Source organism: Littorina saxatilis, linkage group LG16 (assembly GCF_037325665.1).
Source record: "Littorina saxatilis isolate snail1 linkage group LG16, US_GU_Lsax_2.0, whole genome shotgun sequence".
NCBI lineage: Eukaryota > Metazoa > Mollusca > Gastropoda > Littorinimorpha > Littorinidae > Littorina > Littorina saxatilis.
This window is the reverse complement of record NC_090260.1, coordinates 32,714,102-32,731,828: the sequence shown is the minus strand read 5'-3', so window position 1 is coordinate 32,731,828 and position 17,727 is coordinate 32,714,102. Positions and strand designations below refer to the sequence as shown.

Sequence of the window (17,727 nt, the reverse complement as noted above, 5' to 3'; positions counted from 1 at the left end):
TTACAATCAATCAATCAATCAATATCAGGCTTATATCGCGCGTATTCCGTGGGTATAGTTCTAAGCGCAAGGATTTATTTGTTAATTTTTTAATTTTTTATTTTATGCAATTTATATCGCGCACATATTCAAGGCGCAAATTATCATTCCGGCAATTTTGACATTTCCACAAGCAAACCCGTCTTGAAAAATATGGTTATTAACAAAGCGATGAAATCTGGGTAGTTTCTCATCAATCCTTGTTCTAAATAAAAAATTCTCAACAATCGGAACTTCCTCAACAAATTCATGTTTCACATAAACTTAATTCGACTCCGCATGATTTCCGCAAACAAACATTTCTGATTTCTCTTAAAAACAAAGCAAAAAACAAATAGACAATACTGTCAACTTCACAATAATCATCATTGCATATCCAGTTTGGTTTTTATGTCAACGTAATTACAAGAAAATATATCTTCAAACTCCGGGTATTTCGTTTTGGACATCAAACCACAGACATTTAAAGAAAAAAAAGAACTCTAAGGCTTTTACGTCTGTCTCTCAGTCTCTGCCCCTCTCTCGCCTTCCTACCCCCCCCCCCCCCCCCCCTCTGCCTCGTTCTTTCTATCTGTCTGTCCGTCTCTCTCTCGCACTCTCTCTCTCTCTCTCTCTCTCTCTCTGTCAGTCTCTGGCCCTCTCTGTCTCTCTCTCTCTTTCTGTCTCTGTCTCTCTCTCTCTCTGTCTCTCGCTCTCTCTCTGTCTCTCGCTGTGTCCCTCTCTCTCTCTCTCTGTATACCTGTCTCTCTGTCAGTCTCTCTCTGTATCTCTGTCTCTCTGTCCCTCTCTCTGTCTATCTCTTTCTGTCTCTCTCTCTCTCCCCCCCTCTCTCTCCCTCCCTCTCTCTCTCTCCCCCCACCCCCTCTCTCTCTCTCTGGATCCTCTGTTTCTACCTCTGTACCATCCTTTAACCCCCCCTATCTCGCTCGCTCGCTCTCTCTCTCTCTTTCTCTTAGTGTCTGTGTCTCTCTCTCTGTCTCTCTCTTTCTCTGTCTCTCTTTCTCTCTGTCTCTGTCTCTGTCTCTGTCTCTCTCTCTCTCTCTCTCTCTCTCTCTCTCTCTCTCTCGCATCCCCCCTTCCTTTTCCCCCTTAGCCTCACTGGGAGATACAGATCTATTTTTAGACAGAGTGTACAGTATCAAAGTTTTGTCTGAAATAGCTTTGTTTTTCTCTCATTTGCTCCATGTTCGTCGTATCTCTCTCTCTCTCTGTCTCTCTCTCTCTCTCTCCCTCCCTCCCTCCCTCCCTCCCTCCACCCATTGCACACCGGTTGGACCGTACATAAGGTAACGTTAAATTATGCTTGTGCAACGTATGTGGGAGTATCACTTATAACCTCAGGGTATCTCTTATCCTGTTGCGCATCAATAGACTAGAGACAGCGCTGGTTAGACTAAAACATGGATCGGGAACTTCAGTACGTACTTAGGACTACCGCGGCTGTGCTTGCAAGTTTGGATAGTTCTTTCTTTCTCATTTGATCCGAGTTTTATCTGTCTCATTAAATGTCATTTTTCTACCTACTACACATATAATTTTCCTAATTGATTCCCGAAGATAAGTTAGTTTCGCTTCCACGTTTCGGTTTTCACTAATTCAACATGGCCGGCGTCGGCAATGCATCATGATCTTTGATCATCATCTTCTTCCGAAGAGGACTGGGTTCTTGCGAACGTCTCAGAGTCCTGCGGTTGAGTCACTGTTACCGATAGTGGTTAGCTCCGGCAAACAGGGAGATTAAAAAGGTGGGGAGGTTTAAAACTATGCGGTACAGGGGAGAGTGCGTTCAAGGGCGGGCTCTCATGCCCGACTGCACTGAGGAAACTGTGGCCGAGACGGGAGCGAAGGAGGGGCCTGCTTCGGCCGATGAACAAAGAAACTGTGATCGAACAAGTATGGTGTTACAAGGGGAAAGACCCGCAAAGTGAACTTAGTTGCCAAAGCCCGAAGTGTGACGACGGACTCGGTTTCCAGCAACTGTCCACCGACTCAGCGGCAAAATATGAGTTGACACGTCCGAGGTGAAAGGTAATCGTCTCTTCTTATTAGAATGAAGGTCATTGTTTATGACTAAAATACAGTAGAATCACATAATGCACGAAGGAATGGAACATGTACATGGAATAAGATTGTCCGTCCACTAAGACACATTCCTAAAGGTGGAACCAACATCCTGACGGCTATGCAGAGGAAGTGTTCTTTTTAAGAAATGCATTCAAATAAAACAAATAGGGAAATGCCCACTGAACAGAAACACCCAGGCTCCTGATTTTTGGTATGAATCCAAGTTGAGAGAGATCAGCTGAGCTAGGATTTTACATGGAATAAGATCATCCCTCCACTTGCATACAATGTATACAACCAGAAATGAAGATACAGTGTGCTTGATGTGGTGATCAAGTGACATTTTGCTATGAATGTGTTTAAGCAACTAGTAGCTTCTTCAGCGTTAATTCATTAAACAATCACTCTTATTCTTAGCACATAGAGCACATTGAATGAGTGTGTGCATGTGTGTGTGTGTGTTTGTTATTGCAATGTAAGACCTTATAATATAAAATAAATATACACAAATTATAACACATGCTGGGATTCTAAATATGTTCTGTTTACTTGCAGGTCTCAGTTATTACCAAGCCCTGCCTCATTCTTCCCGCAACACTGACATGGTGCTGTTGTAGAACACAAGTAAGTCCTTTGATCATTTCCAAAATACACTAGTGCAATAGCTTGTGAGTGCAACTGGTGGTAATGAGAATATTTTACCACAAAAGGCTAAAGTACAAATAACAGATTTATTATGTTGGAAAAAGAAGTAAGCCAGAGCAAGTGATTAGTGTACCAGTTAGCTAGGGTGTGTATTATATAATTACAATTTACAGTCAGCATAGAATGTTGAGGACAGTCTAGAATTTTTCTCGCCCTGTGAATTCAACTGCAAATCAGATGGCATGAAGAAATCAATGTTATATTATGCTCTGCATTGAGTGAACCATCTCCTGTCATTCTGAGTGACACATCTCTTTAACTGAAAAACATGCCAGTAATTAAATCCAGGCTACATGGGGATGGAAAATGACCCTGGCAATTTCAACCTCTGAATGATTGTGTCTTTGTGTAGCAGGATTATGGATAGATCTTCACAAGCCTTAGTTCATTTGTCTGTACATGTGTATCATGTATGGCGGTATAAGTTAATACTATTAGTCAATTTCAAATAGCAGAGTTATTTTCAGAGCTTTCTAACTTCAAACCCTGTGGAATCTATAGTTTGTAATAAAGGGTATTTTGACTTTGACTCCGAGTTTCTTTCTTGCAAAGTCATTCTTTTCTCATTCAAGGGACTAAACCACTACATGTACTGATGACTGCCTGCATCAGGGTTATAATTTATGAAGAAGTCAAAATGCACAATATATATCAGTTTACAGTTTAAAGGCCCACTTGCCTTGTCACTACAGTATAATGTGGCTATGCTTTAACATGGAATCCCTCATCTTGGCCACATACAAAAAATTATATATTCAGTGACTGCTTGCTGTGGTGAGTTAAAATGTGTGATGAAATATTTTCACAAAAAGGTACCAGTGTTGTTAACAAAACTAATTCTTTAACAAACAAACAAAAACCACTCTGCACAGAGAGCATTCAAGCTGATCTATGTTGCTATTCGTCCAAGTAGAGGGATGATCTTATCCCAAGTAAAAGCCTGACAAGATCTGAGACTGTGAAGCAAAATGTTTTTACATGGTAAAGTAAGCCTTTAACGAGCAAGTATGTCTATTGCACTGGGTGTTTTATTATTATTGTATCATTTTTCTTTCAGGTAGTCTCTCTTTAAACTGACTTTCTACACCATGGTGTCTCTGGCAGTGTTATATTGGCAGAAGACAGTTGGAACTGGATTCCTCATTTAGATGGTAGGCATGTTTTGGGCTTTTGTGTTGCTTTGGTGTATGTGTGTGTGTGTATGTGTGTGTCTGTTCTATACCAGAAATAAACACACTGTTTGCTTGCTGTGGTGAAGTGACATTTTGTGATTTTTTTTTAAATGAGCTAGTACAGTTGTAGCTTTTACAGCATTTATTCATAACACAATCGCACTTGGCGCAGAGAGCAACCAGACCGTTCATTGTGGGTATGTGAACAAGTTAAGAGATCATGTCTTATCCCATTTTAAAGCCTGACCAGATCTTAGACGGTGAGCCAAATTGTTTTCATGAGAAGGAATGTGCCTTTCAGAGAAATCTATTAACTACAGTATTACTTTACAAAACATATTTTAAGAAATGAAATGTGTTACAAGTAACAGCCATGGGGGTGATAGCCTGTAGGTGGAATAATAATCTTCAATTGCCCAGAAATGATTGTTATCTGGTCAAGAAATGCAAAGCATTTTGATGTTTGTGACGATTAGTTACTCTTTATCACGTTTGGTCCCTGATTTTGCTGTCCTTGTCTGCGTTGGGCAGGTGTGCGTCCATGATGTCATTGCTATTGAAAACTAATCTGTACTGCAAAGTAAATGTACCCGTACATGACGTACATGGCAGTTGTCAACCGGGGGCCAGCCATGACTGGGACTGATGTATCCACAGGCACTCGACACCAGGTGGGCGGGGCCAGTGGTTGGGGTGTGATTCCCTGCCTTACACCACCACAAAGTGTAGTATCAGCAGACAAGACTGAGCAGAACTTCTGCCCCCCCCCCCCCCTCACCAATTGACCACTCAGTGCCATGTGCCTGCAGCTGTATCATAAACACTTTGTGACAATAGTTGTTACCTCCTTAGAACAGATCTTGTGATGCTCCTCAGTCAGTCAGTGTTTGATGGATGCTAACTGGTATACTTGACATAGTGTTCATATGAAAGTTTTATGTGTTGCAGCTCATCCAGATCACAGGTACACAAAGGAGCTGGTTACAGTGATAACATAGGCACATGGAACTGCTTATGGACTACTTTAGAAAGTGAGCGGTTACAACCAAGACTCTTCCGTCAGGAAGGTCTGCGGAAGGGTGCTTGATCTGTTTCCTCGGACAGGCTTTTCAAGACTAGGTAGGTTAAACCACATGATTGGGCTTTAATTATGAATGCACTTCAAAATTCACTCTATTTCATTATCTTGTACAACCCCCCGCGGGTTAGGGGGAAGAATTTACCCGATGCTCCCCAGCATGTCGTAAGAGGCGACTAACGGATTCTGTTTCTCCTTTTACCCTTGTTAAGTGTTTCTTGTATAGAATATAGTCAATGTTTGTAAAGATTTTAGTCAAGCAGTATGTAAGAAATGTTAAGTCCTTTGTACTGGAAACTTGCATTCTCCCAGTAAGGTAATATATTGTACTGCGTTGCAAGCCCCTGGAGCAATTTTTTGATTAGTGCTTTTGTGAACAAGAAACAATTAACAAATCTTCAATAGTACTGACCAAAGAAGAAGGTTTAATTGTGTGATCATGATTTGATACATATGCTTGACCCTGAAGATGTGTTTTATTTGTTTTGTTTCAGAACAAAGTTTGGTGAAGTAGAAGCTACCGCTGTAGGCTGGTGTAAGGCTGAAGAAGAACCTCTGACAAGTCCATTTTCAAGCAACTGAGCACGAACCCAGGTACAAGACACAGAGCTCTCTTTCTATCGGTCTGTTATTCATAGAATGACACTAACAGTGACACAAGTAAATAATCTGTATCATTGTCTTGACCTCTAGAAATTTGGTAGAGAATAAGATGACTGATAGTATTATTTTGATTACCGTACTTTCCGGGTGACAAGGCGCTTTGTTATCTAAGACGCACCCCCTTCTTTAAAAAAAAAATGTAATCCAGTCACCCATTGGACGCAGGGGGCCAATAGGGCGCACCAAAATGACCCAGTTTTTGCCATGAGAGGTGGTTCCCCTGTCATATCTGAGAGAGGAAACACTTCCTGCATCGGGGTCAGTGACCGGTCAGTGACCAAAGGCATTGTGATAGCTGGGTGGCCTTGTTAAAAGACACGACCTTCTTCCCAGGGGTCAATGACCGAGTTTAACAGAGTGGAAATCTGTGTGTGCGGCCAGATCAAAGGCAGGGCAGTACCTAGTAGCTGAAACATGCATTATCACAAGTTGTTTGACTGGTACTCAAGCGGTCTCTTTGATTTTTTTCGTATTTCATACACGGATTAGGCGCTTCGTTATACAAGACGCAGGGGTCGAACTCAAGGAAAAAAGTCGCGCCTTATGACCCGGAAAGTACGGTATTTCATGGTCATTACAGTGGCCTCCACCCCTGCCCCTTTTAAGACACCCCAATCTAAGACTCCTTCCTATTAATGACCCTGTTTTCGCAGACTTCTTGTTCATAACATCTGTAAATTCACTCCCATTTTAAGACTTGCTCCATTTGGACTTGGACTGGGTGGCCGAGTGGTAACGCAATTGCGCTCGGAAGCGAGAGGTTGCGAGTTCGACCCTGGCAATTTTCTCCCACCTTCCCTAACCTAGGTGGTGGGTTCAAGTGCTAGTCTTTCGGATGAGACGAAAAACCGAGGTCCCTTCATGTACACTACATTGGGGTGTGCACGTTAAAGATCTCACGATTGACAAAAGGGTCTTTCCTGGCAAAATTGTATAGGCATAGATAAAAATGTCCACCAAAATACCCGTGTGACTTGGAATAATAGGCCGTGAAAAGTAGGATATGCGCTGAAATGGCTGCGATCTGCTGGCCGATGTGAATGCGTGATGTATTGTGTAAAAAAAAATTCCATCTCACACGGCATAAATAAATCCCTGCGCCTTGAATATGTGCACGATATAAATTGCATAAAATAAAAAGATAAAATAAATCCCTGCTCTTAGAACTGTACCCACGGAATACGCGCGATATAAGCCTCATATTGATTGATTGATTTTAAGACCTGATTTTGCTTATTTTGGATTTCGAAAAAGAGAAAAACAAATTCCCACTCTGTACAGAATTAAGCCAGGCTCATGATTTTTGTATGGACCAAGTTGAGAGATGGCATTTGTATAGGCCTGACCAGATCTGAGATGTTGAATCTAATTGCTTACGAAGAAAGCATTGTGTCATTATAGGCACACTACTTCTCGTCACCGTCTCAGTTCTGGCCAGGCTTTAACATAGGATAAGCTCATCCCTCAACTTTGTCACATATGAAACAATCGACACACTGACTCTTGCTGTTGTGAGTTGACATTTTTTGATGAATTTATTTCTGGAAAAGGCACCATGCAGTGCTGTTTCAGGGGTGGGACTTTTCCGCGGATTTCCGCGGACACAACTTACGAATTCTGCTGGAGTAATCTATTTTTCCGCGTCACATTTCATTACAATATCTATGACTTGTTGACTGAATGATTTGGAGAGACGTGGAGATGAAACAGAACACTGGAGGCTTGAGAGTTAAATTGTGCTGACTGAAAACTCCTGATAACTAATAGTAATTTTGAGGGGGGGGGGGGGGGGGAGGTTGGGGTGTGGAGAATGTCTTTTTTGTCAGATTGCACAGATTTTAATGTACCATTTAACCAAAATTCGGGGTAACGTGCCCCCGAACCCCTGGAAAAAAAAGGGATTTCCTCTTTTTCATCACAAGAGAGTCCCACCCCTGTGTTTACAGAATTCCTTGTTTAAAACTATCACTGTGCACAGAGGGAAGGGGGGGGGGGGTGTATTTGACCACCCCTGCGTTTACAGAATTCCTTGTTTAAAACTATCACTGTGCACAGAGGGAAGGGGGGGGGGGTGTATTTGACCACCCCTGTGTTTACAGAATTCCTTGTTTAAAAACTATCACTGTGCACAGAGGGAAAGGGGGGGTGTATTTGACCACCCCTGTGTTTACAGAATTCCTTGTTTAAAACTATCATTGTGCACAGAGGGAAGAGGGGGGGGGGGTGTATTTGACCACCCCTGTGTTTACAGAATTCCTTGTTTAAAACTATCACTGTGCACAGAGGGAAGGGGGGGGGGGTGTATTTTGACCACCCCTGTGTTTACAGAATTCCTTGTTTAAAACTATCACTGTGCACAGAGGGAAGGGGGGGGGGGGGGTGTATTTGACCACCCCTGTGTTTACAGAATTCCTTGTTTAAAACTATCACTGTGCACAGAGGGAAGGGGGGGGGGGGGGGTGTATTTGACCACCCCTGTGTTTACAGAATTCCTTGTTTAAAACTATCACTGTGCACAGAGGGAAGGGGGGGGGGGGTGTATTTGACCACCCCTGTGTTTACAGAATTCCTTGTTTAAAACTATCACTGTGCACAGAGGGAAGGGGGGGGGGGTGTATTTGACCACCCCTGTGTTTACAGAATTCCTTGTTTAAAACTATCACTGTGCACAGAGGGAAGGGGGGGGGTGTATTTGACCACCCCTGTGTTTACAGAATTCCTTGTTTAAAACTATCACTGTGCACAGAGGGAAGGGGGGTGTATTTGACCACCCCTGTGTTTACAGAATTCCTTGTTTAAAACTATCACTGTGCACAGAGGGAAGGGGGGGGGGGTGTATTTGACCACCCCTGTGTTTACAGAATTCCTTGTTTAAAACTATCACTGTGCACAGAGGGAAGGGGGGGGGGGTGTATTTGACCACCCCTGTGTTTACAGAATTCCTTGTTTAAAACTATCACTGTGCACAGAGGGAAGGGGGGGTGTATTTGACCACCCCTGTGTTTACAGAATTCCTTGTTTAAAACTATCACTGTGCACAGAGGGGGGGGGGGGGGGGGGTGTATGTGACCAAGTGAAGTGCATTGCTACATAATAAAATGAGCAAATCCGTCCCGTGAAGAAAACTTCTGCTTACTTAATTGTCAGATTTGCCAAGGCGTGTACATGAAATAAGATTATCATTCTAAATGCTGAATCAACATTCTGACTGTTTCCTATGAAACCAGGCTTGATTTTTGGTATGAATCCAAGTTAAGGGATAGCATGTGTAAAAGCAGAATTGTGTACAGAGGCAGCTTTGTGTTATTAAAGGCCGGCTGCTTTTCGTGAACACAGTTTGGCTCACATCTCACATCACCTGCCAGGCTTTTTGTTAAAAAAAAATTTTTACCATGGGATAAGACTATCCCTCCATTTAAGCACATACCAGCAATAAACACAGTGGTTACTTGTGATGAACTAGTGGCAAGACAAATGATTTAAGCATCACATAACCTTCCTAAGTGAAGTCAAGTTATGTGTGTGTGCATGTGTGTGTGTCAGCATAGAATGTTGAGGACAGTTCGATGGTAAATAACCCTGACAATTTTAGCCTATGATTGTGCCTACATTGTGGCAGGATTGGATGTGGATCTTCAAAAGCCTAAGTTAACAAAAAAGTATGTAAAAGTACATTTTGAATAGTAGTTTTTTTCTCAGAGGGAAGATATCACAAGATATGATCGTTCCACTGCATGTATGCCACATAACTAAAACAAAAATTAAATGTTATTTTAATCGTCTTTTGGGTAAAACAAATACACCATCAATATATTATAATAATGATCTTGCTTGTTTACAGATGGACAACAGCTACTGCCAGGACCAGGTTACGCATAAAGAAAACAGTCAACACTTGGCTGGTGCTGCAGCTTCTTTGATGTCTATTTTTTTTTTTTTTTAAGACAGACAGCTACCAGCTCATTCAAGACCATAGCCCCATCTTACTCACGCAGAACAGACAGCCATCTTTCGCCTTTGCACAGAACACTGCTGTCTGAAGGTACACATCAAAAGGATAGGTTTTGCACCTACAGCGTGCGACTGTGGCTAGGGTAGGAAGAACAGACTCTGCAACACGTTCTGAGAGGGTGGCCTTTTCTTGCCACCCGTACCCCTGTGCAACAAGACTTGGCCAGAGAGCACACATCCAAATGCAAACACTGAACACTGAAGAGGAAGAAGAAGAAGAAGGTGCCCACACAGAAGGACATAAATCTACTTTAAGGGCACACAAGTTTACAGCAGTTTATTGAATTGTAGCAGATTATAGGGAGAAAATGAACAAGCTAAATAGGCTGTACAGTACTTCACTTGAACAATGTATAAAGTTCCCTGTATTAAGAACATTTACAGATCACAAGACATTGTGTTTTCTTTTGTTTACAATACAAATGTTTCATAATAAAAAGATGTGCACTAGGCAAGATCCTTAAAATGTAAAACTAGTAGTGTGACAATTTTGAATTGTTCAGAGATGGTTTTTCTTCAGTGGTAAATGTTTTAGCTTTTTTATAAGATCCCGTTAGGGAAGCATACTATAAAACCTTGACCTTCCAAACTGTGTTAGCACCCTGGGCTGCGATCATTGTGTTGAGCTACTTAAAGGCACAGTGCAGCTTACAGCCTTCGTTTTGCGTTTTTGTTGCAGCTGAGTGCATTTACAGTTCAAAAATCCTCCTATGGTAGTAAACAAACCCAAAACTACCCAACGATGACATCTATGAAGCTCGACAGTTTCTTGTTCACGCGAGTGCATAAATTAACCTAGTTATTACGTGGTGTTTGGTCGGAGTTCGATTCAACTGAGTGATTCCGGCCTCCATTTTGTTTTATACAAACTCATGATGATGTCTGACATAGTTTGCTAGTGACGTGTCTTTTTGTGCATGATGTGGTGATCTACCTGATCTAAATTTAGATCCAAAAATAGGTCAAGACCAGCCGGGTCCGAGTACGAAATTGATTCGTAAAAAAATCGCAGTTCTTGACTCTTTGGGTGCAAGTCAATGAAACTTGGTAGTTCTTCTAACAGATAGCTGCCTGAGGTATGACTAAAAGCCCCAGGGGCTCCGTGCACCTGAATTTGACAAGTTCAGTACCTTCAGCAAGCGCAAGTACAGTAGAGAAGCGCTTGACACACTGAAAAAGGCCTACTACGAGCAAAAGAAAAAAAAATCAGTGATGCATGTGCTTTTGATGTAATCTTCTTTGACATTATGATGACTACAAAAACTGACTGATGTGTTTTGTTTGTGAATGATGGATATATGTGCATGATTGCGTTTCGCAGACACAGTTGTCATGTGCGTTGTAATTGGCGACGAATGCTGGATGATTACTATTTTTGTACCAGGATTACTATTTTTGGGCTGAGCATTACTCCAAAACACTTATGGGGGTAAACAGGTCTGCAGCACAACTACAAATGTAGAAATGTCGTCTGCATTTTGTATATTTTAAAAGGTTATTTTTGTGCACAGAACATACATCTGCAGGGAGGTTTGGAGGGTGAAGTTAGGATCTGTTAGGAGGCATACAGCATCACACTCATTTTGTGTGTGTGTATTTTGTGTTGACAGATAAGACACTGTCATTCCAGCAGAAACCTGTGATGATGCACATTTTATTGAAGTGACCAGCTGAAATTGTATGTACGTTGTTATGAAATTGACAAATGATCCCTGCTTTGCAATCCTGGGTTAATGATATTGCCAAAATTAAAACGTGGAGGAAAAAGTGAGTGTAAACCTATTCTTGTGGTGGTGGTGGTGGTGGTGGTGTGTGTGTGTCTGGTTAGTGTGTGTGTTTGAGTGTGTGTTAAACAAACAACGACAAACAACACCAAACCTACATCAAACAAGCACAACAAAAACAAATTACACAAAAAAATGGCAAAAATCAGAATATCAACTGAGAAAAAAACCGTGGCTGAATGCAATACTTATTATAACTTAAAAAGTAAAAGTGTGCGTGTGGATGTGTGCGTATGTTTGAGTGTTTTAAACAAACAACAAACCTAAATTAAAGAAGCACAACAAACAAACAAAAACCTGGCAAAGTTCTGAACATTAACACAATGCTGCTTTCTGCTTTGAGGGGAGGAATAAAATGACTGAAGCCGGACTGCCGAGAGGAGGAAGGAGGGGGAAAAGAACACGCAGACATGAAAACACACACAACTCCATGACAGATAAACTGCTTATGTTCAAAATCAAGAATATTTAAGCTGCACACACGCACGCACACACACCACACACACACACAGACTCTCCTCGTGAAAGTAAAGGTAAACTCGAACTTGAAGGTAAGTATAAATGTTTGATATGGAAGAAACCTGTGATAAAAGTCTTTGTATAAATCATCGGTACCAACAAAATTCAGTTGCCACAACGCGTAAAAGGACATACTGTAGTTTCAAATTAGTAACAATCTAAGCCATTTTAATCAGCACTGGTGTCCGGCAAGCACTAACAGATACAACAGCACGTGTATGCATCTTGAAGTAATAAGACCTTGAAGTAGGCCTAGAGTTTACTATGCATTATGTAATGCTTTAATTCAGCTGCCTAACTGTGGAACTTTGCAAATTGTGAGGACGTTTCACAAAACAGACAAAACCCCTCTCAGTTATTTACACAAATCAGTTCCAGAATGTGCGTGTTCCTTTTCCGTCTCTACAAATTAATGTTATCTGGGGGGAAAACGAATCATTGTCGCTTCCGCCCTCAGTTATAATTGCCTGAGCTAATAGAAATGCACCAGGTGTAGTCTTCCGCCTGATTTTTAGTCAAGATATTTCGACACAGATGTTTCTTTCTTTTTTCTTTGTATGTTCACAAGCTCACATACAATCATTTATGCACACTGACAATAAGACCAGACCAGAGTTGGTGATTGAATGGGCAGTTTATTTAATAAAGCTCCAGAATGAATAAAAATACATGAAAAAATAAGGTGGTCCCGCTGTACAAAGCCGGTTACCAAACACACACACACCACCAACACACACACACACACGCACGCACACTGACAACACACACACACACACACACACACATGACACACACACACACACACACACACACACCACCACACACACAAGTAACACACACACACACACTAGAGTACATTGTACAACTTACGTCATTCAAGCGGGAACACCAAACAAAACGTATCATCAAATGAAACAACATTTTAAGTGGTCAACTGAGCAGATGACCACAAACCACCTTGAAATCTTCACATTTTAACACTTTCTCCTGTATCCCAAAAGTCATTATGCTGACTAGATATGACATAATAAAATGACATCAATAAAACCATTCCCTTTTTTATTTTAAGAAAAACAAGAAATTAAAATAACGCAAAGAACTGATGCTCAGTAAGGTTGGGTATCGATCTCAAATGTGTGCATAGCTAATTTACATGTAACCGCATGGACTGGGCTAGAATTGGCCTTTCTGTCAGGCAACTCGGCCTCTAATTGGTTTATATTGTCTGATCCCCCTCCAGAAAAAAACAATACCATTTGCCCCGTGCTTCTGCGCCCACAAAAAATATTCGGGAATAAGAAAGTTCAAATTTTAGGCACCCCATACACCCTACCTATTGTCAGTCAATTACTTTACTGCAATCACGTTGATTTTAAAGTACCATGTCCTTATTATTTTGAGATAGGATTGAAAAAGTCCATAATTGCAGACTGCGTATTGGTATGATGATTTGAATTTTGATTTATGTCAGCGCACCTCAAGGACTGCCCCAAATGTGAGTGCGGTTACCCAAGGGAGACTGCTGATCACTATTTGTTTGCATTGACCCTTGTGTAGAGATGTACGATTATTGTCATTGATAACTGATTATAAGTTTATTGAAATATTATTGAAAGGCATCCCGCATTATTCCCGGAATGTCAATCAGACCATATTCATAACTGTACAAGAATTTATTAAGACAAACAGGCATGTTCCGTACATGAGCCTCTACAGTTTATTCACTAATGTTTCAATTTGACACTGTCATGAGACAAATGCTGCCTGACCATTGTTCTTCGTAATTTCTCTCGTGTTTTTGTGTCCTTGTTTCGACATCGATATGGCCCATCGTTATGTAATTTAGTGCCATTTTCGACGATCACAAATGTATTAACTTTGCGTGTGTGTCTTCTGTGCATTTAATATTATTGTGACGTGACCCACTCTTCCGACATTTCTGGCGCTCCAAGTCTTCGTCGTCCTTTTTTTTCCCCCTTATGCTGAATTCTGTTCTCTCGTACCCCATTCTTTTTGTTTCTTGTTTTTACCCCACCAAGTTCTTTACTACCACCCCCTCCATTTTTTTGATTGCTTGCGCATCAGGTTTGTCTGTTTGTTTTCGTTGTCTGAAATGAGTAAATGTATCTAGTCCGCCATCATGCTAAACTTTGTTATGTACATACCAGGATGACTTAAAAAAGCATTTATGCTTGAGTTATCTTAAAAAAAACAATGCATTGTTTCTGTCATGAATAACAAATTGAATAAAGTTTTGTAAACAAAATGGACTGATTATAGTTGACCCTGATATGTGATTACGGGATAGTGTCACATTAATTTATTCTACTTTCACTTGTACTTTTGTACTTAAAACAAATCACTGAAATGTAAAAGTTATTATTTTTTTCCATTGTGAAGTGTCGTCAGTCTCCTCAAGGTAATGCAGTCAACTCTCAACCAAAAGTTGGAGGGGCTTCTTCATACTTTCAGTGTGTGTGTGTGTGTGTGTGTGTGTGTGTTGTGTGGTGTGATTTCTTTTGACACTATGCACGTTTGTATATAACCGCCTGTGCACAAAAAGAAGAACATAATCGAATCTTATCATTCATTTTTGCTTAATTGATTGATTGGTATGCATGTTTTCTAACAGTGACCGTTACCAAAGTGAGTATAGTGCGCTTCCCCAAGCATAAAACGGGGTGCATGACTCTGGATTTGCGTCTGAGATATTGACACATCACTGTGAGAAAAAGCGTTAATGAAAAAAGAAGACTATTTATTTTCCTTGAGCATTATCTTAAAGTGGTGTGCCAAAACTTTTAAATTCAAAAATTCAATATTTAACTTTAGGAAAAGCACTGTAGAGAGAAAAACCACGCTTGTGTGTTCAGAATAGTCTCCATGTGGTATCAATATAAATGATTCAAATGTTGGAAGAGAAGCTGTTTCTGCTGGATTAATACACACACACAATTGTGCACTCACACATAAGCACGCATGCATGCTCACACACACACACACACACACACACACACACACACACACACACAGAAACAACAAATTCATTATGACAAAACCAAATACGAAGTCCTATTTCACAAATTTTATATCTTCTCCTTTTCACCATATACAAATACAGTCACGGAGTACATTTATAAGGCCAAATTATTAAGAAATATTATTTTTCTGTGCTTGAATTACCCAGTGTGTAGCATGATCACCACGAAGGTACAATTCACAGAAGTGAGTAATCACTTTACAAAACCCATACCAGTACCACATTGTTATGTTAAATCCTATTTATTAACCCACCACAAATAGAAGAAGATAGCTTTGTGAAGACTTTCATTTTCCAACCAAATGCTGTTCAAGATTATTCTTTCTTTCTATATTTGGTGTTTAACGTCGTGTTCAACCGTTCAAGGTTATATCGCGACGGGGAAAGAGGGGGGGGGGGTGTGGGGGGGGGGGGGGGGGGGTGGGGGGGGGGGGGGGATGGGGGATGGGATAGAGCCACTTGTTAATTGTTTCTTGTTCACAAAAGCACTATCAAAAAATTGCTCCAGGGCTTGCAACGTAGTACAATATACTACCTTACTGGGAGAATGCAAGTTTCCAGTACAAAGGACTTTAACATTTCTTACATACCAATCAATATGAGGCTTATATTGCGCGTATTCTGTGGGTACAGTTCTAAGCTCGTGGATTTTATTTAATTTATTTTATGCAATTTATATCGCGCACATATTCAAGGCACAGGGATTTATTTATGCCGTGTGAGATGGAATATTGTTTTACACAATACATCACGCATTCACATCGGCCAGCAGATCGCAGCCATTTCGGCGCATATCCTGCTTTTCACGGCCTATTATTCCAAGTCACACGGTATTTTGGTGGACATTTTTTATGAAAATTTATCTATGCCTATACAATTTTGCCAGGAAAGACCCTTTGTCAATCGTGGGATCTTTAACGTGCACACCCAATGTAGTGTACACGAAGGACCTCGTTTTTCGTCTCATCCGAAAGGACTTGAACCCACCCCTAGGTTAGGAAAGGGGGCAGAAGAATTGCTAACGCCCTGACCCAGGGTCGAACTCGCAACCTCTCGCTTCCGAGCGCAAGTGCTTACCACTCGGCCACTGACACGATACACCAACACACGATATTAGCACTCCAGATTTTTATCTCGCAGTTTTTCTGAAGGACTTTGCATTTGAAAACTATTCTCAGACAAAATATGAGTTTAAACTGCAAGTACATGTACAGGGAGTCTGAAGGGTTCAAGTCGGATGAGATAGACTACTGTTGTGGCAATCTTCGAATTTGAAAATCATTTTTTAAAAGAGTAAACTCATAGTTCTTCTTCTTCTTCGCTCATGGGCTGAAACTCCCACGTTCACTCACAAATTTGCACGAGTGGATTTTTACGTGTATGACCGTTTTTACCCCACCATTCAGGCAGCCATACGCCGCTTTCGGGGGAAGCATGCAGGGTATTTTTGTGTTTCTATAACCCACCAAACTCTGACATGGGTTACAGGATCTTCCGTGCGCACTTGGTCTTGTGCTTGGGTGTACACACGAAGGAGGATAAGGCACTAGCAGGTCTGCACATAAGCAATGACCTTGGAGATCAGAAAATTCTCCACCTTTAACCTACCAGGCGGCCGCGATTTTGACTCATGACATTCTGAATAGGAGCCGATGTCTTATCACAAGAACAACCGAGCCCGTCCAAACTCCTAGTAAAAACAACAACTGCAAATCTGGGAGCAAAATGTAAACGGTTACAGTTTCAACTATCCTTCCCCTTTAATCAGCATTTTTGGAAACCTAAACGAAAGAGTATTCAAGAACAACAGTCACGGATTCAGATTTAAAAAAACAAATGGTAACTATGCTTTTTGGAAATTCTTTCTTTAATGGTGTTTAACGAAGGTTATATCGCGACAGGGAAAGGGGGGAGATGGGATAAGAGCACTTGTTAATGTTTCTTGTTCACAAAAGCACTAATAAAAAAATTGCTCCAGGGCTTGCAACGTAGTACAATATACTACCTTACTGGGAGCATGCAAGTTTTCCAGTACAAAGGACTTAACATTTCTTACATACTGCTTGACTAACTGTACAAACATTGACTATATAAGAAACACTTAACAAGGGTAAAAGGAGAAACAGAATCCGTTAGTCGCCTCTTACGACATGCTGGGGAGCATCGGGTAAATCTTCCCCCTAACCCGCGGGGGTCTTTTTGGAAATGCGCTTCAGAACAATGCCTTTGCACACGTTATGTTACTCACAGCAAAATGCAAGAATAATTGGGGGACCATATGGGATGGGGCAAATTGGGAGGGAGCAATTCGGGACACCACCATAAATATCTACCAAATATTTACAAATAGCTATCTTAGTACATGCATAACATGCTGTACCAATACACAATTTCTTTAAATAACTATGTAAGGATTATGGCAGTCTCCCGGAGCATGTTTCACGCTATCCTGCGATCAGGACAAGCGACTGACTGTGATGTGTATGCGGTGCGGCCGTGCGCTACATAAGAAACCTTTTTTTAAATTTGTATTAAATATAATCACCTGAGCCACGAATGGCTAGCTGACAGCGCTATCTTTTACACAACAAATTCTGAACTCTGATGAACTCGTGACCGCTGATTTTTAAAGGCAAGGGGTATCATATTTTG

The 17,727-nt window shown here is 41.1% G+C and overlaps 1 long non-coding RNA gene across 1 annotated transcript; it reads left to right on the top strand.

Moving 5' to 3' along the window:
• The first annotated feature begins 1,298 nt into the window (after positions 1-1,298).
• Positions 1,299-11,497, top strand: LOC138950862 (uncharacterized). Its single transcript, XR_011450839.1, has 6 exons — positions 1,299-2,067; positions 2,659-2,727; positions 3,866-3,959; positions 4,929-5,099; positions 5,553-5,652; positions 9,563-11,497. It is a non-coding gene; the product is annotated as an uncharacterized lncRNA (long non-coding RNA).
• Positions 11,498-17,727: the final 6,230 nt, after the last annotated feature.